Here is a 22,010-nt window from a genome sequence, read left to right as displayed (position 1 = left end):
TCATATTTTAAGGACAAGATAGAACGTTTTGCTGAATCTGTTATTAGCTAGATACGCCACTTTTTTTTTTAACCATTATGTGCAATCAAGAAAAAAACGTCTTTGTATTGGGGCTGTCCAATTGACTGCCAATGTATCTGGCTTTAGCGTTGTCCAAAAGATAAGCTTGACTCCCAAAAGGTGTGCTTGTGTTCCGTAGAAGCAAGGAGTCTTTGGATAATGAATGTTAAAGGAGGATTTACAGTCGGAGATATTTTTGTTTCAGATTGCTCCGAAGAAGGCAGGTGATGGACCAAAGGAACCACCGCCGATTGGACGATTTGGGAACTCTCTGAAGATCGGAACTGTTGGATTACCTGATGTTGGGTATTGTAAGTTCGTGGGGGCAAGGCCGCACAGTAACGGAGTTGCACTCTCACAGTACAAATGGCCTTAACATTTATTTTTTAAAGCCAGAGCCAAACTTTAATGCTATGTATTTTGAGATATTTTATGGTGTTTTCATGTAATAGTTACGGGTGATTGTTGAAAAATATCTCTCAGGCAAAACCAAACACAAACAGAAACAAAAAAACTAAAGTGTTCAGCAGTGGAGTTGTTTTTGCAGAAAGATATGTACAATATTAAAGCCAGAAGACAAGAGTCTAACATATCAATGAAAGCAGATTGTAGTGCCAGTTGACAACGTGCAGTTCATTGTACCCTTTGGACTCATGTCCATGTGAGTGGTGTGGAAGATGGGGCATTTTTGACAGGTGTGGTTATGTAGAGGCACCATACAGGTAAGTGTACATGTGAGCGGGTGTCCAGCGTAACATCCCAGGCCTGGCCTGTAGCTGAGAGGCCTAGCCTTCACTCAGGTGCTACGCTGTCATTTCTGACTGGCAGGGAGGGCTGGGTTAAGAGAAGAAGCCTGAGCTCACAGTTGTGCTCACAGTCCACCAGTGATAACGCTTTCACTGTTTCCCAGGGATCTAACAGGGTCTGCAGGTGCCATCCTGACCTTGGAAAGAAAAGGGGTGCTTGAGAAGTAAGCTCTGAGGGATGTTCCCCCCTCACTGACAGGATGACAGATTGCTAGAGAAGCAGGGTATCTGGGGAGTCACTGTGATATGTGATAGGCCAGGGGTTCCCACTGCACAGAGCAGATTACATGACTCTGTGTAGTAGATTAAGAGCGGGGCAACTCTCAGCCCAGAGGGCAAGCCGTGGGAGTTTTTATTTTTTGCTCTGTCATGGCTTTGTCTCTCTCTTGTTTAATGCAAGTTATTATTTGAATAGGGAGTGAAGTCACTTGTGCTGTGCTTTTGCAATCTGACTGAGAATATAGTGTTCTCATTTTATGGTTTGGCTTTACTGAGCAGTGGTCATCAGTTGCAAAAACCAAGTGACTGGTAATGGCTTATTGATACAGTTTTTCATACAATATAATCATCTTCAGCACTTTACTGCTGTGTGAAAAAAATCCAAGAATGCACATTTACTTATCTTTGGCCACTTTTGTGAGAGAGTCTTTTTAAAATTACAGTCACATCTATATTACGTTTTTTTATTCAATATAATCTACAAATATATGTTGATTTAGTGAAATTAAATGAAAGTAAAAATTACAGTAATGATACTGATACAAAACAAAGGCCTGCTAGCACTTTATTCAGAGTCTTAAAAGCTTTAGTGGACAGTCTGTACATAAAAAAAATGCATGCTGTCGTTTTGTCAGAAATGGTGAGACAATTTAAAACCTAATCTCATTTCGATTTTTAATTCCTTTGTCAAGACACACCTCCCTTTACACAAAAGATGAACTCCACACCAAATATCTGATATTGCTTACAACATCTTCTGGTTCCATGTAACGCAAGTCTGACTGGGGAAAAAAAAAACTCAAGATGAGCCATTTTAATGTTTCTGGACTTGTGAGGGTATCCTCATTTTGACAATATTTTCAATATTTATTCAAGATATATCCTTACTCTGTCTGCTGTCGCCATATAGGGTGAATCCGTTCGCTCTCATTGAGAGGTAATCTCTAAATGAGCCCTTCACTGGGTCACACTTGCCTGATTCATTTCTGCTGCTTAAACCTCGGAGAAATGCTCGCTCTACCTTGGGATCACAGACACAATTGATCCATTATGGGATTATGCGTGGTTGTTCGGCTTATCGTGGACTGATCTAACACCGAGGCATTTTGATTCAGAGGTTCAGGGATGCCCAAACCACAAAATTAACCTCTACGTCTGAGCTCTTGGGGAGAGTGATGTGATGTTCTCACTACCTTTTATCACAAAGTAGGTTTTTGCTGAGATTCTGACATAAACTCTCGACACATTCTCGACAGGTTCTCTTAAAACGATCGCTGGTAGTCCAGGTCTTTGTGAGCTCACGTGGTGTTTTTTGTTTTTTTTGTTTGTTTTTTTCCCCCACTCCTGTGGCAGGAAGTCAAGGTTCTTCAACGTGCTGACGAAGAGCCAAGCCACAGCAGAAAATTTCCCGTTCTGGACCATCGACCCGAATGAGAGCAGGCATCCCGTTCCAGACGAGCGCTGTGATTTCCTCTGCCAGTTTCTCAGGCCTGCCAGGTAGAGTTACTCTGCTCGCGTGCCAAGCACTTGCTACAGCTTTTGCCACAGTGTTTTCCTGCAAAAGTGCTTTGCAATCACACCGTTTACACACAGCGTGTAAACAAAAAATGAATACAACTGCACTTGAACCTTCTTGAACCTTGTGCATTTAATTTGTCAAGTTGTGAATGATCTCACACAAACACACTCACAGGTATACACATACACACATACACACACACACACACACACACATACTTATATAGCAATATATATATATATATATATATATATACATATATATGCACGCACATACATACACACACACACATACATATATAGCAACAGCCTTATAATCAGGACTGCCTTATATTTGAACAAATACATTATATCCTGTCTTACAAAGCACAGTCAGTCAGGTGTGATGTCACTTTCTCGGATTGCTGATTGATGAGACCCGGGGCTTCTGCTGAGTGACAGCTGGGTGGGCGGAGTCACAGCTGACTGTTCACCCTGTTGCTGTGTGGGGGGGGTGGCGGTGGTGACTCAGCTGTCTGCTGTCAGATGCCATCATCCCTGCCTCGGGTAGCCTGCACCCGCCCCGCGGCGGGATGAGCAAGCAGGGGTTTGTCACGGCATGATTCAGCCAGCCACGCTCCCGTGGGCAGCGAGGACACCTCACGACACTCGACAACTGATCTCTGTCGTTGCTGTCGCCGGGGAATTCAGACTATTTGAATCAAAAAATGTTAGAAATGAGTGGCGCCTCCATTAGCATTTCCAGAGGGTGATCAGGCAGACGGTTACCTCCGCACTCCTTGCGAGGAGTGAGAGACTGGTGCATGGCTCCACCAGCAGCAGGAAAGGAGTGTATGATGTGAGGAGTCACTGTTTGAGTGTGTGCCTCTGCTGAGGGAGCTCCTTTGACTATTTGCTCTCCTGTGTCTCTGGTGAGCTGGATGAGCAGTTTAGATCTGTCCAGGGTGATGTCGCTCTGACTGAAACACACTGCATATGTGCACAATTGGGGAAAAAAAAAAGTCTTTTATTTCTGCAACAACATGTTAAGAATTATGCTGTAGGTAGTTTGAAGTTCTTTAATTAGAAAGAAGAAATAAGCATTTTGTTCTTATGTAGAGCTGTCCAGTTTTTTCATGTAGGAGAAACATTATACAATCAGAAATGCAAGTGCAGTTATCATTTGGAAATGTTGGCTAAATATAATGAGGTAGCTGAAAAGAAATGATTGTTTAATAGTATTAACACTACCCTTAAAACCTGTGGGAACAGACTGTGAAACATACCAACCAGCTGATTTACGACAGTTGCCACATTTTAAAGTAGAAGCTTGGACAGTTCCAAGCTACATTTAAAAATATATATTTTTTTAACACATCAGCAAATGTCAACGTAATATGTGAAGGCCCTGCTTAGCGGTTCCTTATAATTATTAGTTGTATGTTGATATTTGAAATTGAAAACACTTATAAGGTAGAATTTGAGTGAGAGGTGAATGAAGGAGATTTTCACTCTGCAGTAAAGTGCCGGCGTTCCTGAATGTGGTGGACATCGTGGGAACAGTGAAGGGGCCTGCAAGACAGGGCCTCGGAAACGCCTTCCTGTCCCACACTGGTGCCTGCGATGGCATCTTCCTTATGACACGTGAGTCAGGATTACACAATTGTCTGCGTGTTCCCTGACAGTGTGAATGCTAACTGTTTTTTTTTGCATGAATGATGGTGATGTTTAACATAACTGACAGAGTGTGGTATTAAAAAAAATATGTTTTTGCGGTCAGTCACAGAAGGTTGATTGTTAACCTTTCTCTCATGCAAAGCTCAAGGGAAAGTGTGGAAACATGAAAAACCGTTAACCTAATGGGACACAAAAGAGGGACACTCAATGTAAATTGCAGCATAGATGCAGCATCGGTGATCACAGACCGACCCACCAACAAACAGGTGGAGCACATTGGTTTGGTTCTAAAACATGCTGCACGCTGCCAGTCTGGTCCCCTGAAAGGGGATTTATTCCTTTTAGCTGTGATGGATCACCTTTGCACGGAGGTCCTGTGCAGCAGTTTGGAACCTGTTTAAAAATGGCCACAGTTATTGGAGAATCCAGCAGCTGCCAGCCCATGCTCCAGCCAGTGGTCTTCCTGGATCAGCCATTGGTGCACTCCGTGGGGGAGTGAGAGCGCTCAGGGCCACAGTTGGCGTGGCTTCTAAGGTAAACATGCAATCACTAACACACCTGGGCACATGGATGTGCAAACAGGAGTCTGGAAGAAGTAGTCTGAATGTTTCTTTGACCACATGTTAAGTGTAATTTGAACCTAAAATGCCATAGTATTTAATACTTTGGCAGCAGCACAGAAAGGTTTTTTTTTTTTTTTTTTTTTTTTGCTAAATTTCATTTGAAAACCCACAGTCTGTTAGGGGAGATCATCACGATTTGAATGATATGGCTATTCTGAGTATAGGCAGGGAGAAGAATCGAGAGCTGTTCTGAAAACGCCTGATTTCTGTCTGCAGTAATTTTGCTGCTTTGCCCATATTACATTATGGGGAAACAGACATGACTTTTTTTCTTTGTCATACCGTCATTGTTCTTTATCTTATGAAGCGGTAGGTACCCTGTGTCTGGCAAGCAGTTAAAAATCTTCACTTTTTTTTTTGTTTTACTTTGTTACTCCCAATAATTGGCTGTCGTCGCCGTTAGGTACACAAGCAAACCAATTCTCCCAGAACGCTTATCACTTGTCATCTCGCTGTGGTGGCATAGAAATTACTTGCAGTTCTCTGTGTGCTGCTAGCTCTTTTGTGTCTTAGACATGGTCTTTGTCTTACACAATTAAAGTGTTACACGCTAGAATAATTTAAATTGCCAGTGCTAAGTGGAGATGGGGGTCCTTTTTAAAAATAGCTGAATTTGTTTACTGATTGTACGTGGCTATTGACTTTCCCATTATGTGAAAAGAGCTCTGATTAGTGTGCCTCCACTACAGCGGCCTAAAAGAGAGAGCAAATGGACACTGGTACAATACAGACTATTTTCCCCCTCATTGTTCCCCGGAGTGTCTCCGCTGCGCATAACGCAGTGGACAATATAATGAGCGTGTCATTGTAGTTCCGAGGCTATTTTACAATCACGGCTTGACAGACGCCCCCCGTTACGGGGCCGCAGCCGGACCCTGAGTGAACCGCGCGCTCTGTGAAGTGTTTGATGCAGGTCTTAGACATGCATGTGTGCTTTTTTTGTTTCCTGGGATTTTGTTTTGCAGTCATAGGCCCTGTTTTCACTGAGCATCACCGTAGCATGGGGCCAGCTGACCTGGCGTGACTTGGAGGCTTTTGTACAGGGAAAGTTGACCCGCGGGCCAACAGTACACTGGCCAGCCCCCTGAAGCAGTACTATAGAAGGTTCACACAGAGCCCAGGAGAGTCAAGTGGTAGTAGGGCGTCTATCAAATAAAATGCCACAGCTAGAAAGTGTCTTTACTAATGCTTCCTTCAAGCTTTCTAGCATGGTCTAGTTAATAAATCATTGACAGTCAATGTGAGAAAGTGAGCAAACATTTAGCCTGCATCCTGTGATGTAATCCGTGTTCCTGTGTAGTTCATATCATTTGCAAACTCCTTTTATTGTTGTGCCTCTAAAACAGGAATAACAAAAGCACAAGCGTCGGCATAGTGAGCAAAGCTGCAGAGAATGCCCCCTCTAATTCATTTACACACAGACGGAAGGCGGCTGGGTCATGGTGACGCCAAAACAAGTGAAACCCTTAAAGACGCTCTGGATTCGGCAGCAGACTCAGGCAGCTGAAATACAGGCTGTCCTATCGGGTGACTGCAGGAGAGGCCACATCTGGGGCAGGCCAATGGAAATGCAGCTATTGTCTCTCTGAAAAGGAGTGGCATGTGTAGGTTTTCTTCATTAGTTGAAAAGAGTAGTTGTGTTACTTTGGACTCTGTTTTGCTGCCTTTGGTTACCCCTTGTTATTAGTAGTGTTGCTCTCTCCCATAATGGCCCAGTGACCTCCTTTGGACAAAACTGTCCATTAAATGAATACACGTAAAAGTCATTGTAAGTGTGGTACCTGCTGTCTCGTGCATTATTTTAGTGATTCATTTATGATGTAACTGTATTGCACAAGCCCAGTCAAGATGATCTCGATGCAGTTGTATTTATTTACTACTCTGTAATTTTGTAACAATAATTTGAACCATAAAGGCAAAATAAAGTTCCAGCATCTCAAGACTGGCTGCTTGGTTTTTGGTGAGATGTGTGTGTGTGAAACAGGCGTGTGATGTCTGGCGTTAAAACGCAGATACCTGTTTCGGAATACTTTCTCCCTGCCCACAGGTGACTTGAATACATTACATGTGAGTCACATCCTCTCAGGGAGAAGTATGAGGCCAGACTGCCTTCGTCAGGCCGCTGTTCAGGCGCGAGAGCAGGCGCTGTTTACCGCGCTTGTCATCACGATGGGCTCGTCTGTGGCGACAGGGAGGCGGCCTCTTTCCCTGCGGAGTCGGGCGCGTGCGTATTAAAACGAATTCTCATACCCCGCTCTCCCAGCTGGCTCACACTGCAGTGCTGGTTCAGCTGCACGAGAACATCTGCCAGATAAATAAACAGCACCTATTTAAATCTGCATTTGAATATTCTTCTGTCAACATATGTGTAAGAACACATCACTGTCTTCATTTTCGCTGCTGCAGTAGTGTGTAATGTTTAATGTTCTGGGCCTGGACGTCAGGGGGAAGTTTTCTGGGGTTCATTCAGTTCAAATAACAATAAGAAGCCAGTAGCACTGGTGTTTACAATCACGTTGTATGAGTCAGCAGGGTTCAGAACAATAGGGTTTGAATATGTACAGTGCTTTTTTTAGGATGTAACTTGGAAGCTATATTACAGCCTATAGGCCTGTCTTCCGTCCACAGGAATTTAAATTACTCTGTGATAGTCCATAATTCTTTCCAGTGATCCACAGAAATCGCTCAGGAAGCAATTGTTCTTTCACCTCCATAAATATGTGCATCCATCCCCAGGTACAGTTTCACTTACCAAACAATTAAAGGCAAACAAGAGGGAGGATGTCATGGAGTCTGTGTGCGGATTGGTTAAGCGGGAAGGGGCAAGAGTGGTTGTGAGGTGAATGTCATTCTGCGGGAGAAGGGTGCCCATGTAGACTCCAAACTCTAGTGCTTTAGTGAAAGCAAGGCTACCAAACTATCAGCTGTGCAGCACTGAGTAGCTCTGTAGCATAACAGCTTCCCAGTTGTCTTGGGCTGTACTGTAGTTGGCTAAGGGATAGAAATAGCGCTCCCAGGCCATAGCAGTTTGCGCCATACAGGGTTTTCACGGAGGCAGGCCAGTGGAAGGTGCCCATTGGCGGTGCACCAATCTGCATTGAGTTAGACCTGAAACGGCTCAATCTGCCATGTGTTGGGAACACTGATTCCGTCCCTGCATTGTATTCAAGAATGGCAAACATTCCGCACCAAGAATCTTTTTTTGTTTCTCAAGAATCTTTTTTTGTTTCTCAACAATCGGCAGCACTCCTAGTGGGGGGAGCTGCATTAATGTGAGTCAGGTTGTATTGGAACTTCTGGGGCGGGATGTCTCTGCGTTTTACCGAGGCCTTTGGATTCTTTGCTGTGTGATGCGGGTGGCTGAGAGAGATGGAGGATCTCCTGCCTGAAGAATACAGCCACTGGCCCTGCAGTCCGGTTTCTTCCATTTCAGAGCACGGTGCACCAGCTGGTCTGCTGAAATGAGCTCTCTCATGTGTTTTGTTACATTATAAATCCGTGTTTATGCAGTATTTGTCATGCTCATGAACAGGACAGGATGCTCAGTCCGGTATTCTGCATCTTATTACTTTGCCATTATTATTTCAGGCTGTGCTGGCCTAGCAAGAATATGCCAGGATTTTTTTGAGCAGTGTCTTCCTGTGGAAGACTTCCTGTGGTAGACTGAGGTATTGCCACAATGATCATCGCTTCCTCCTTCCTGTGCTCTTCAGAAATGTCCAGGAGTGTTTAGGCAAATTGTCACTCAGAATCAGCTCCTCTGCTTTCCTTCACAACCACAGGCTACTGAAATTGCCGCGGAAACCAGTGCGGGGACTCGCTCGACATTCTTACTCTGTGTCTGTGCCAGTCTGTCCCGATTTACCGGTGGTTTTGTTTTGGGGGTTCAGCAGAGAATGTTGTTTGTTCCGCCAGTTAGCCGTTATCCGTTTCTGGTTTCCGCATCATAATTACAGCAATGTTCTAGTGTCAGGCAGTACATGCTAAACCATCCAGGGCACCTCTGTTGCTTGATTACATGGTGAGGGGAAAACCGCCTTTTTTTTTTTTTCTTTGCTGTCAGGAGAGTTGTGTTTTCTGCCGTGAAAATTGGAAACAGGTTGAACAAAACTCTCACGCTGCAAAGAAAACACAGTCCCTGTGACTGAGGGATGACAAAAGCTTCAGCGTATTCAGAGTATTCAGCGTGAAGCCTGTTAGAACATGATTCTGTTCCATACCTTATTCCAGGTAATAAACACAGTGTAGCCTGGCCTTGTGTCCCGGGCCCCGGTGAGGTAAAGAGAAGCCTAGCAGGCTGGCCAAACCTGTTCTTCTCTGCGGGGGATTAGTGTGAAACCAGAGTGCTGCTTTTCTTTTGTTTTGCCTGTCATCTGCATGGAATGACCCCTTTGAAGGTCTGAACTTCCTGTGAAACCGCAGAGTTTGTACAGCAGCACCGAGGCTCAGTTCAGGATCACAGACGTGTATCAGCAGTAAGTGGCTGTTGGAATAAACCAATGTCTGTGACTGTAACAGTCTGCAGTCATCGTGACCTTCAGAAACCCTCAAATCCGAGAGAACAGGGTAGCATTGTTCGCCTCATGTCCTCGAGTTCTAGCGCTGGTTTGTAGGACATGTCTGTAGAGCAGAGGCTTTCGAAGGGCAGTGAAAAGCCCGTAGCTCTGTGGTTTGGCTGAGGAAACGTGATCGATAGAGAGCTTTGCAGGTTCTCTCCAAGGGCGGCGAGAGTTTTGCAGGTTACTCTCCGAGAGCGGCGTGGACGTGCCACAGGTGCCCCTCGTCACGTTACGGGCCTCGATACCCGTTCTCATCCCACTTCCTGTTTGTGCTCTTGACACCGCAGCCTGCGTTGCTTTCATCACTCCTGTAAAGCAGTAATTAAAGGCTGAAGGTTCCTCTGGTAGACATCCCCCAGGGTCTGAGTGCTAAACATCCACTTTCATTACCTCTCTCACAGTCTTTTTAAATACCCAGCATTTTCTTGTGCAGGGGGTGCGGGGATACGATCACATAAACTCTGTCCCAAATTCACAATAATCCACATTTATGACATTTATAAAAATGACACCTTGATTTGTTTTACAGTGCAGAGTCTAGATTTACAATAAGAGAAACGGGCAGGGAAGTTTGAGCTAAACTGAGAAGAGCAGCCAGTGAAGGCCTTCAGGGGTCTTTTTAATTTAGTTTTTTTCCCTTTCAGTGAAGCCATGAGGGAGGGCTGAAGATGACGTATACTTCAGAGTGTGTGCGCTGTCTTGCGTGTCAGTCCAACAAGGACAGGAGCATCACCTCACAGCGGGCGCTGTGCTGACCTGTTGTAACCCCACTGACAACATTGCGTTTATGGGAAAACAGAACTCAATCCGGTTTGCGTTGGATTTCCCAGAAAAAAAATTGCATGGTAAAAACCAGGACTGCCCGTAGTTATAATCAGTTCTTCACAATTAATGCGTAACAGCTACCTTTCAAACATGACCTTTGGCCAGTCTGAAGAGAACACGATGTTCAAACATATCTCTTAATGGTCTTTTCCTTGTACAGGCACATGTTGCTGAAGTGCCTGATTTGGGCTTTAATATGGGCCCTCGGAGTGGCATAATTCTGTGGCTCGCTTATTGGAAACAGACAGCGGCCGAACTGGAATTTCTGCCTTGCTGTGGAACGTCGAAGGAGGTAAGGCCCAATTTGCCCAACCCTCCCAGTAGTATGCGGGTTATAAATACTTGTTAACCCTAATGGCCGCTCAGAGCCTGTGTAAACAATAGATAGACTTTCAACGAAACCATTCCCGAAGCTATTAGGGAGCTTTAGGGCACCCTGAAATTGAGCCGAGATGAACGCCCGGCTTCCCCGGACCCCATGGAAGGGGAGCGGTTTCCATGGTTTCCCTGGCGTTCCTGTGAGCATCTGGAACAGCCTGGGCCACGGGAGCCGGCAGCAGAAAGTGGAATCGAGAGCGTGGAGGGGATCCAGACGATGTTTTTGGTGGACTCCTGAAATACCCCCAGAGGGCATTGCAAGCCCTCCATGGCTGCGTTTCCGGTGGTTTTATTGGAGTGATAAAAACAGACGGTTCCCGGCAGTGGGCGTGCCGTCTGCGTTTGACCGAGCAGCGTCAGTAATCCGGGCTTCCTCGCTCGGGCGGTGCGGTGGTGCTGTGAGCATGCGGGTCCACCCTCTCCTCAGGGGTTTGGGTTGGTACTGCAGGTCCCGGGTTGAAAACCAGAGCCTCCAGAGGGAGTGGAAACCGCGCCGCTGGGAAGGTTGAGTTTGCATTTCCGTGTCACACTGTCCCTTGGTGCAAAGCCTGGATAGTCTGCTCACAGCCCTGCTCAGCAAGGCCCAAACCCAGGGGGTGTCCTCAGACTTGCCCTCAGACCGGCCACATCCCATATCTGCCCATTACTCCATTCTCATCATGTCTGCCCTGACCCAGGGGAGATCTTCATAGATAAGAGAGAGCCAGTCTGCCTTAGATAACCCTGTGTCTTCTGATCAATACCTTTTCCCAGGAACGTACAGCAGTGAGGGTGTGTGCAGTGCTCTGCCTGGGGCCAGGTAGCGGACCCTCAGAGAAGACGACCTGAGAGCAACACAGAAACGACTCTGAGGTTATTTTGAATGCGCTTGGGTTGAATATCAGAAAAGGGTCCCATCTATTGTTCCTCTTACTTTTGTTTTGTGTCTCCTCACCTTTATGGTTATGGGCTTCCTGTTCCTACAGGAAGTAAGATTATGGTGTGTCGCTCTGTGGTGTACCCAGCGCCTCCGAACGCTGGGTACGCCACAGAGTGTAGGAAGCAGAGCTGCGTCAGCAAAGCCCGGCTGTCGCTGAGGGGACTTCGCTCCGCCAGGCTGTTATTTCATCATTTCCCTCAGTTTCATATTCCTGACGGAGTCTTTCTCTTTTTTTTTTTTTTTTGTTTTTACCCGACAGAATATTCTAGCCGGGAAGACAAGAACATTTACTGAGTAGGTTAGGGACTTAATTCAGCGAGCTGTTATTAATGCCGAGCAACATGGCGCAATTCGCTGTTGTCAGGGCTCTAATTCTGGGTTTTCAGGGGGGGGGGGAGTTTCGCCGCTGTCTCGCTGAGTGCTTATCAACTTTGGATGAATGCCTAAGTGAATCATGTACTGGCCTCGCCGTAGAAATACAGTTATAACCGCGACGAGGATGTTTGTAATGAGCACCCTGTGAAAAAGCGAGGGTTTTGCTGGTACGGAGAAGAAAACATGTGGCCTGTGGTTGTTGTTATGGATTGTGTTTAATCATGATACCCTCAGTGAAGCTCTCATGATGGTGGAAAAATCACAATGACCGTTTTTTTTTTTTTCTGTCTGTACCCTTAATGACTAAAATAAAACTCCTGCTCATTGAAATGGCAAATAACGTGAATATTAGTCCGTGAGATTGTTTGCTTGTTTTGTAAACTGAAAGATTTTAACAAATGTGATTGGTGGATTTGTTTGTGTTTTAGATGTTTATTTGTCTTAACTTGATTAGAGCGATAGTAAAAAAATGATGAAAGCAATGAAGAAAAAACACTGACATGATAAAAAAATTAGAGTATGAATATTTTAAAGTTGAATGTCAACATGTACTCTTTAGACAAGCTGAGATTTTACAGGGTTTGTAAACCTGCGATATCCGATTTAAATGTGACAGTGATTTCTGCTCTTTGAGATTATCACATCCTGAGACATACACCTCAGAGACAAGACCAAAATGAGGTGAAAATATATGGTTATATTACCTTTCCTTCTGATAAGAGACACCAGATAAATAATTACCAAGATTTGAACTATAAATACAACCGGTTTATTTGTTTTGCTGTATTTTTTGTTTTATTTATTTGAATGAGTAGAGGCCCAGCATCATTTGAATGTTTTACAGAATATGTTGTAGGTTTTTAACGTGAGTGGAAAGTGGAAGTTGGAATCGTATTTCAGGATATCACTGCCAAATAAATTACCAGTTGAATTGCCAAATAATCAATTAATGCAGGTTTAATGATTATAAGTAAAACAATACGAACACATACCTGGTGTTAATCGAAAATCAGTCTCATTTTTTACGCAAACACAGTTTATTTCTTCATTGAGGAAGTGGTGGTGCTCAGTTGAATGAGCTTTGGAGCATTTAGCTGCTGGCCTGATGCATATGGCTGCTTGCTGTGGATGTGTTTTCCAGTGCTCATTCTGGAACCATGTGATAATGTGGTTGGATGCTGGTTTGATGCTTTTACCTGCACCAGTGCTGACAGAACTCTGGCAAAGAATCCCTGTCAGGTCTGTTTAGATTAACGCTGGAATGGACTCTTGGATGCTGAACACTTGGTGTCATTGCCAGCAGTCTGCAGATGAGTAAGGTGCCCTAGTGCTGAAGTTATTCTGAATTAGCACATATGAGTTACTTCAAAAATTGGTCCATTGCCTTGGAGTCACCCTTAAGCTTTAGCTAGCATAAACATTATTGTTATGTATGTATGTTGCTGTAAAAGTATGAAATTCTTCTTCCTTGGTGCAGAGGAGAGTTCCATAGCCTGTTAGACCGGTGTTCACCTTTGGTAGTCATCACAAGGACAAGGCCTGGTTTAACCAGGGTCTGTTAAAGGAGCAATGTCTCCTTCCAGTTTGATTGGAAGTGAACACTCTTTACTGACTGCAACAATGTGGAAATGGGAACCAAGAAGTGATATTCTCAAGTGTGTAGTAGAATTTAGTAACACTCACCAACCTTATTTGATTGGCTTAAGTGGAACAGGAAGTCCGTTCCAGATTCAGAGCTGTTGTTCAGCATGTCACCTTTCATTAACTGTTTCAGCCAACAGTTACAGAGGGGCTCCCCCTTTTCCCCACCTCTGTGAAATAGATTTGACTGTTCATTAAGTGCTGTCTGGTTGACCTAAAAAATGGGATTCATGCCATTCATAAAGAGATTCTTTCTACCCCTTGGAGGGGAGAAAGTGACAGTGAAGCATTAAGTTAGTAAATAGGCCATAAGCAAGTAAAATTTATAGCATAATGATTGTAAAATGACAACAGTACATTAATGATTAAAGAGAAATACTACTTTGTCTTACCCAAACAAATATTTACGATTCCATATTACAACAGAACGGGGTGGCAGTGTAGCATAGTGGTTAAGGAGCAGGACTCGTAACCGAAAGGTTGCCGGTTGCTGTACCCTTGGGCAAGGTACTTAACCCACAATTGCCTCAGTAAATATCCAGCTGTATAAATGGATAACATTGCTTTGGATAAAAGCGTCTGCTAAATGAATAAATGTAAATGTAAACAGAACATAAGGCTATAGTGTTGATGCCGAGTCCATCCAAGCCAATCAGCCAACCATGTCAATTCTCTATTCAGGGTCCTCTGAAATAGGCCTTGCATCGGGCCTGTCTCCTCCTGTTAATTTGAACACTCATTGATTTCGGAAACCGAGATCAGGTCAGATGTGTTCGTACATATTGCAGCGGGCGCTGTGATTATCGTTGAGACAGAGCGGATCTTCGGAGCTTTACGTCCTCTGTTTGCGAGGGAAGAGCGGGGAAATCATCCTCTCGGTGTTTGTGGGGTCTGCTCAGACACGGTCACGCAGTTAAAATGAGCATTTTGATTCCGCCAGAATGAAGAGTTTTTGTCTGTCTCCGCTCATCGAGGGTGATTAGACTAAAACGGCGGCTTGTCTTGACTGAAGATCAGCGCGGCTCCAGATAACATGCTTGGTGATTGAAGGTCGAAATATTTTGAATTCTAATCGTCAGCCGGATGAATTGCCTGAAATAGACTGTAGAATTTTACCCCCCCCCCCCCCCCCCCCAGTTTCTCTCTCCCCCATCTGCTGTGAAAAGAACCGTTGGGAATGGTGGGGCTTGATGATCATAGAATTACTGGATGGTGATTCTAAACCTCTCAAAGAGAAGTTGCTATGGAGATCCAGTTCCAAACTGTGAAATGATTCACCTTTGAAAGGCTGGAGGGGCTGAAAGCTGAACACATCATTGTTCAGGTGGCGGTCGGTTAGGAAATTGGCGGTGCCTGTGCAATCAGCACTCCCGCGGTAGTTAAAGATCTAAAAAGGTTTGTTCCCTGAATGATGTGGGACAACAGTGATGTGCATAAGATGGCTTCTTTTCAATCAAGACCCTCTCAGACTCACTCAGCTGAAAAAAAAGAAGAAATATAGGGGTGGAGGGATGAAAAGGGAATGAACACCTTCAGTGTTTTTCAGAGCTAATGAAATCTGAACCCGTCGCACCACAGTCATTCTTTCACCACACAAACCTCAAGTAAGTTTGAAAGGTTATCTCCTCAGCCAGATTAATTGAGCTTTTCTCTCTAAATAATTGAGAGTGTGCCTCAGATACAGTGCGGTTGATAAAAATCTGTGCTGAAAGAATGACGGCTGCTACTTTAGAAGTGAACCCTCTGTGTTTTTTTTTTTTTTTTTGTAGAAAAATATTCAAATGTCTGCTGTGAATGAAATGTGCTGCGTTTGGCTTATTATATGCAACTGTACTTATAATCAGAGCTGGAGTCGAAATGGAGAGAGAAAACAGTTAACATCCTTTAAAAAGGAGCAACTTATACATTCATAATTTTCTGTTGACGTATACATTCACAATTTCTGTTGACATACACGTTCATAATTTTCTGTTGATGTATACATTCATATTTTTCTGTTGACGTATACATTCATATTTTCTGTTGGTCCAAATTACTGTTGAATTTGACTTTAATATTAGTAGCACATAAATGTAAATAGTGCATTCCTCATGTCATCCCTCTCCCCTTTGAGATCATTTGTGGTTGAAAATGCAAAGACAAAAATAGAATTGAGAAGTTAATTTTCTTTCTTTGCATCGATTCTATCTTACCAAGTAACCCCGAGCGAGCCCTGCATACGCTCTTGCGCTGTGTAACACAAGTGCATTGGGAAACTGGAGATGTATGTGAAATGGGGATTTCAGCCGGTTTTAATGACCAGTTTAACTCGCCAGCTTTTGTTTGCATGTCAGGAAGACAGACGTAATGCGCCTGTCCGGGCTAATAAAGCGGCCTTTACTGCCTGGAATACCGGGGAAATTGCGGTTGTGATCTCGTGTTGAACATCTTAAAAGCCGGGCCCAGGAATGCATGCTCCACTCTCTGTCAACATGTGAAAACATGCACAGGAAGTTGCCAGCCAGCAGGTTCTGTAATTTGAATAAATGATGTTGATCGCACCCACCCCCTTCCCGGGTGGGAAAACAACATCAGTCAGGCCAGTTTAAGCGTGATCGATACCGATCTGGAATGCTTCCCGCTGCCCTTTCGTCAGTGCCAGAGACAGGGGGAGTGACGATGTTTGAACCTGGAATGAGTGGCAAATGTCCCTGTTTTCTTGGTGCCTCAAACAGCAGGTATGTGGCCTCTTTGAAAGGTGCAGTTCTTGGAAATTCCAGGTCTGTAGGTGGAAAGGAGAGTACTGTGAAACACTTTGAATTCAGCAGGTTAATGGCGAGGCCTGTGGCTCCACGCTGAAAACGCTTTAGGGGCATCTGCAGGTGTCCTCAGTCTGTGGCTGTCCACAGTTAGCGAATTTTTAACATGCTTTGTGCCCTTTCTGCAACCATTTTTGAAATCGCCACATGCGCATGTCTCAGCGTGACAGCCTGTCCCTGCAGTCATGGCGGGGTGAGACAAATGCAATCCCACGATACACTTTCACACAGCCCGCAAACATTTTTGGCACTACAAGTCACAGCTGGAGGATAGGCGCAAGTCCACTGACATTATTCAAGCAATTTTCAGGTGACTAACGAATCGCAAGGTGCCTGAGAGAAGTAAGACAGGGATACCCTGGCTGACCAACCCACCCCTGTGCCAGGTGGGCCCAAGCCAATTTCTTTCTGTCGCAGTTGGTTTCTGGTGACACAGCTGGCTTCGAACCCAAGCCATAGGGCTCAGCCTGCGCTTATGACTAGCACCTCGCTGACTGGTTCACTGAACACAATTAGCGTCGGGTAACAGGTTGCAGCACATGAATACATTTGAGCTTGATGACAGAGTGGGACAGGGAAGGTGTAATTGTAATGTGCACTTCTCTAGAATGGTCAATTCAGGTATGAGGTGGAAAGGGAACACCTCAGCATATTACTGCACAAGGAATGTGTATAAAATGCACTTACCAGTATATATTCCCATTTACACACACTGACTCAGAAAACCTTAAAAGTTTTGTTTTGTTTTTTTCCCGGAATGTTGTACAGGGTCTGGTTTTGCCATTTGTCAGTGTGTACGTTCAGACTGTACACTGGTTTGATGTGTGTGTGGTGGGTAGTTGATGTAAAATGGGACCATCCTACACAATTGGAAACCTGCTGTGTCTTTCCTGAGTTCTCACGAGGCTGAGGCCTGGAGGTAAGCTGTTCCCTGCCCGTGGCTGGCCTTTTATTCTCAGGACACCACCCATCACTGCCTGGCTAATTGAGGTCTGTAAATGAGCCATAAAGCTGCCTTCTCTCCATTGCTCAGAGCCCCACCCCAATCTTATCGGCCACCGCTCACCATGAGGTGCCGAGAACGCCCCCGAGCCGATCCTGTCCCGATCCTGGCCGGACGGACAGCTCGTCTTTGGCGACATGGCGGTGCGTCCACACTGTCATCCCTGCTCCTCCTGTCATGCACTGCAACAGATTGGAGGAGGAGGAAGCCAACCCCGCGGCCCCTGTCGGGGTTTTGACAGGGAGGGAGTGGAGGAGGTCTGCCGTGTCAGAGGGGGTCGACCGCGTCGGCTCCCAGCTCCCCCCTCCATCCCCGCTAGGGCCGATCCCAGGTCAGCGTGCCATCCCTCCGACGCGAGCCAGTCGGGGCCCTTGAAGATAAAGGCCTTTGTTTGGCGGAGAAAGGCACACCTGCTAATGGGTCCTCTCAAAAAACATACAGGCAACCAGAATGAAGTGGTAAAATGTTAACTGCCAAGATAGACTTGGAGCCAGGCTTTTTATCCTCTTTTTTTTTTTTTTTTTTTTTTACAGTCTTCCTTGTGGCTTTGTGTGGCGCCACAGTCTCATAAGTGCTGTCTTGACAGAAGCCTGCCCAGACCATGTCGTTAAAGGCCTAATTGTGGAGATTTCCCCCTTGCCCCCCCCCCCCCCCCCACCCGTGCTCCTCCTCCTTTTCCCTCCTCGTGCGTAGAGAATGCTGCTATTACACATGAATGGGAGCTGGTGAGAAGCACGGGTTAAATTGGGTGAAATTAAAGCAAATTACTTTGGAATGTTGAGCCCAGAAAATAAAATAAAAAATGAAAAAAAAAAAAAATGAAAAAAGACGCCTCCAGCGAACCCCTGACGGGGGGGGGGGGGCTGGTGATCAGCTGCTTCCAACGCGGTGCAAACAGAGGAAACCTGAAGCAACGTGCCCGCTTTATTTCAATTAGCCGTCATTGTGCGATTAATAAGGGAGAGAGCCAGAGGCGTGTGGGCAGCCAACGGGTGAGCGAGGGAGGGAGGGAGGGTGTGTGACGGAAGAGATAGATCCGTACTGTGCTGTGGAAGGCTGTGGATCACCCACCAGGCCCGGCTCAGTCAGCCTGGGTTAGCCAAAGGATTAGCCTGGAGAAGATGAATTGTCACGTGGGGTAACGCTGCGTTTTGACTGCATATTCAGCCGTATGTGTATGTTGCGCCAACAGCGATTACGCGTTACAAATTATCACCGCTCTTTTACGCACTCCAGTTCAGTCAATATATTAAACGTACAACGCTTTGCTGCCACAGATGTTTTGAATTAACTTGTTCAGACTGCCTTTGTGCGTGATACAGTCTTTGTTAACACAGTCCGTGTGAAAACCACCGTCGCAGAGACTTCTTTTTATCTACTCAAAATTATGACAGAGCCATTTGGCCCCAGCGCATTCTGCGATCCACTTTTTCCTTCAGACCTTTCTTTTTCTTCTGTATCTTTTTGGTTTTTCATAACGGGCCCTTCACATATCTCCTTTGTATTATATTCACTCGCAGTTCAAACACGAGCGCAGCAGACAATAGCAAATTTTCGTTCCAATCAGCGTAGAACTCGGTGCCGCTAAATTGGAGCAGCAAAACAATCGTTCTGCTGATTAGCCCCTTTCTGTGTCTTGTAAGTGAACTGTTTATACTGTGGAGCACCACTGAAAGAGAAGAGGACCCAAAACAGGCTGATTAGGCAGAGACTAATTGGATAAGTTCATTTCACCAGGAGGAAGGATTGCCTTATGATAGCTTACACCAAGTGTAGCGCTACCTCTGTTGAGTTGGACAGATAATGTGCCAGGACTGGATTTTTTTGCCTTTTTCATTTTTGAATATTAGATTTTTGTTGTTTGTTTGTTAGAAATATTCCAGTTTATTCTGGAGCTCAGTTTTTTTAGGCTGTTGTGATTGATGGTTTGTCTGGGCTCCAGAGTAAGGTGCATGCACAGAATGGTCGTTGCCATAAGTGATCGTCAGTTGTCATTTGCATCAGTACGTAACAAACAGGTTTTTGTTATTATAATAACAGTAATAAACTAAAAAGACTAATCCTTTAATTGCATCACTGGAAGGGGTGTGTGAACTCACCCCCTTGCTAGTGGAGGTGGGTATTCGCTCTGCAGAATGGGTGTCTTTGGGGTGACAGAGGCAGGGTTTCACTTCCAGAGAAGGTGCCTGAGGGTGCAGGAGTTTGGTACACAATCTGGGCATGACGGGACATCAGCACAGGGTAGAAGTTGGGCTTGACTGAGTGATCAGCTGATGTTGGTTGACTTTGACTGGTTGGGCAGGTAGTTTTTGGCAGGTAGTATTGGGTTTTGACAACGTGTGCAAGTAGTGCTGGACTTGGCTGGGTGTGCAGGTAATTTTGGGCAGGGAACATTGGGCCCTGACTAGGTGAAGTGGTGTTGGGGGTTGACTATGTGTGCAGGTAGTTTTGGTATGACTCGGTGGGAAGGTAGGGTTGCCTATGTTTGCTGATTTCTGTCCACGGAGGATACGATGGCTGGTGATTCCCGCTGGCAAATGAAGAATAATGAATTAAAGGCATAGCTGATAACATATTGTTCTATTGAAGAGACCATGCACTGAACCCACTAACACACCAAAAAGGCCTCAGTCCTTCCTTCAAGGCCATGCATAACGTCCCCAGAGCTGTTAGATGTTTTCATACGGAGACAACAGATGATCCAAAATGTTCTGAGTACGAATAGTAACGTAAACTTTTCCAGTTTTAGAGTTAAGATTGGCGGAATCGAGCGGCCGCATTGGAATGGAATAATGTCCTCTCAAGGGCCTGAGTGTAAGTGGATGGTTTTACAGAGGTGACTGACCAGACATTGGAGTGCTGATAGAATTAAGTGAAGCAAATAAGACGTGCCTGGAGTTCAGCGTTCATCTGCCAGCACGGGGGTGCTTAGGTGCAGTACTCTCTCCGACTTTTCTTCTGTTTCATACCACAGCTCAATGTTTGTGTGAAATACGCTTCCCACCACAAAAAACAAAATATGGTTTAATGCACCTGTGTCTTTAGCAGCTAGCTTGCACCTTGTCTGGCCAACTGTTGAATTATGGTCATTCAGCACTTCTATTATTGTGACTCCTTCTATGGCTTTTGTTTGTGTTGTACTCTGCCTCACTTGTAAGTCACTTTGGACAAAAGCATCTGCCAAATGAGTAAGTGTAAATGTATGTGTTTTTTGGCTGATGTTCAAATCAAGTTTTTATCATGTATCGATAAGTGGCCGCTGGCGTCAGGATTTCACGGGCTGACCTGGCGGCTGTAGGTGGGGGGAGGACGCTGAGAATGAGCCCAGCCCGCAGGTGTCCGAAAGCGCCCTGCACGTTTACGCTTAAACGCGGCCGTGTTTTACCTGTATCAGATTAACAGCAGGGTTGGGCAGCCGCCTGCTCTTCAGAGCGGGTGCTCAGAAAGCCCTTTGACAGATAGCAGTCAGATTTCTTTTGGCAGCTTGAAGTGCCGGCTCTAACCACTCTACAGATATCCCATAATGGCATGCCATGGTAACGGGGCCTGGGGGGGGGGGGGGGGGAGCAGTGCGATGGCTGGCTGCAAATGGCTGTCACTCACATGTGACAGGACGCTCCTGCCTCCCCCGTTCCTGCAGCCCCAGCTCCACAGCCCCCTACCCTGGAATCAGGAGAAGGAAACAAGGCGCTGGGTAAATTGTGTGGCTGAGTGCTTCATTATCTAATCACCATCAGGACCACCGCTACAAAGCAGATTGATTTGGAGAGGGAAGGCCCTGATTTCCGTCCTGCTTCCTCCTTTTTTTTTTTTTTTTCTTTCTTTCTTTTTTTTTTTTTAAGTTCTCACTTAACATGGAGTCACGCCTCACAATTTAGGCTGTGGGCATATTTCCTGTAAATATGGTTTCGATGTTATGTAGGGTTTTGCATTATTAGTGGGCTGTGGAGAGAGCACAATGGAGCCCAGGCCTTAGAGGATTTGCAGAATCCTATTTTGGCGCGAAGACAAATCTTTTTTTTTATTTATTTCATTGTTCCTCTTTGTTATTGCAGCAAAATAAACATAAAAGATGCATTCTGCCACATTCAAATATTGTGGTAGTAAAATTGGCAAATGACACTAACCATTCATTTTATGGAAATGAAGGTCCATTATAAACAGGAAAACCAACCGCGATAATAAAAAAAAAAAATTTGACTGACGATTTTGCTGTCGTGTTTACAATGTATTGGCCAAGTATCTGTCAATAAAGCTAACAGAAATTGTCAATAAAGCCTCTATAGACCGTGTCCCGGGAATGATTTTGCAAAATTAATCAGGTTTAACACTGAACTGGAGCCCTGACCATGACCTGTGGAGGCTGCTGACATTGTGGGGTTTGTTGAGGCTTCTCATGCTGTAATACCCGGCAGTGTTTACACAGCATGCGAGTCAGTATTCATTGTACTTTGGGTTGATTTGCATTACATCCCAGCATCTCCGCTGGATGTAACATCTAGGAAGACGTTGAACACACTGAGGACGTCTGTAATAGGAAGCATCCTCACATTTAAAATGCATCCTCCGTGTGTTATACACAGTTCACACAGTGTGGCTGTGCAAAACACGCAGTGCGGCTTTACTGAGA

General features: G+C 45.1%; 1 pseudogene; it reads left to right on the top strand.

The window, feature by feature from the left end:
- LOC118788742 overlaps positions 1-22,010 on the top strand; it is a 51,676-nt pseudogene that overhangs the window by 3,683 nt on the left and 25,983 nt on the right.

This window comes from Megalops cyprinoides, chromosome 14, assembly GCF_013368585.1.
Source record: "Megalops cyprinoides isolate fMegCyp1 chromosome 14, fMegCyp1.pri, whole genome shotgun sequence".
Taxonomy (NCBI): Eukaryota; Metazoa; Chordata; class Actinopteri; order Elopiformes; family Megalopidae; genus Megalops; species Megalops cyprinoides.
This window is presented reverse-complemented; position numbering and strand designations above follow the sequence as displayed.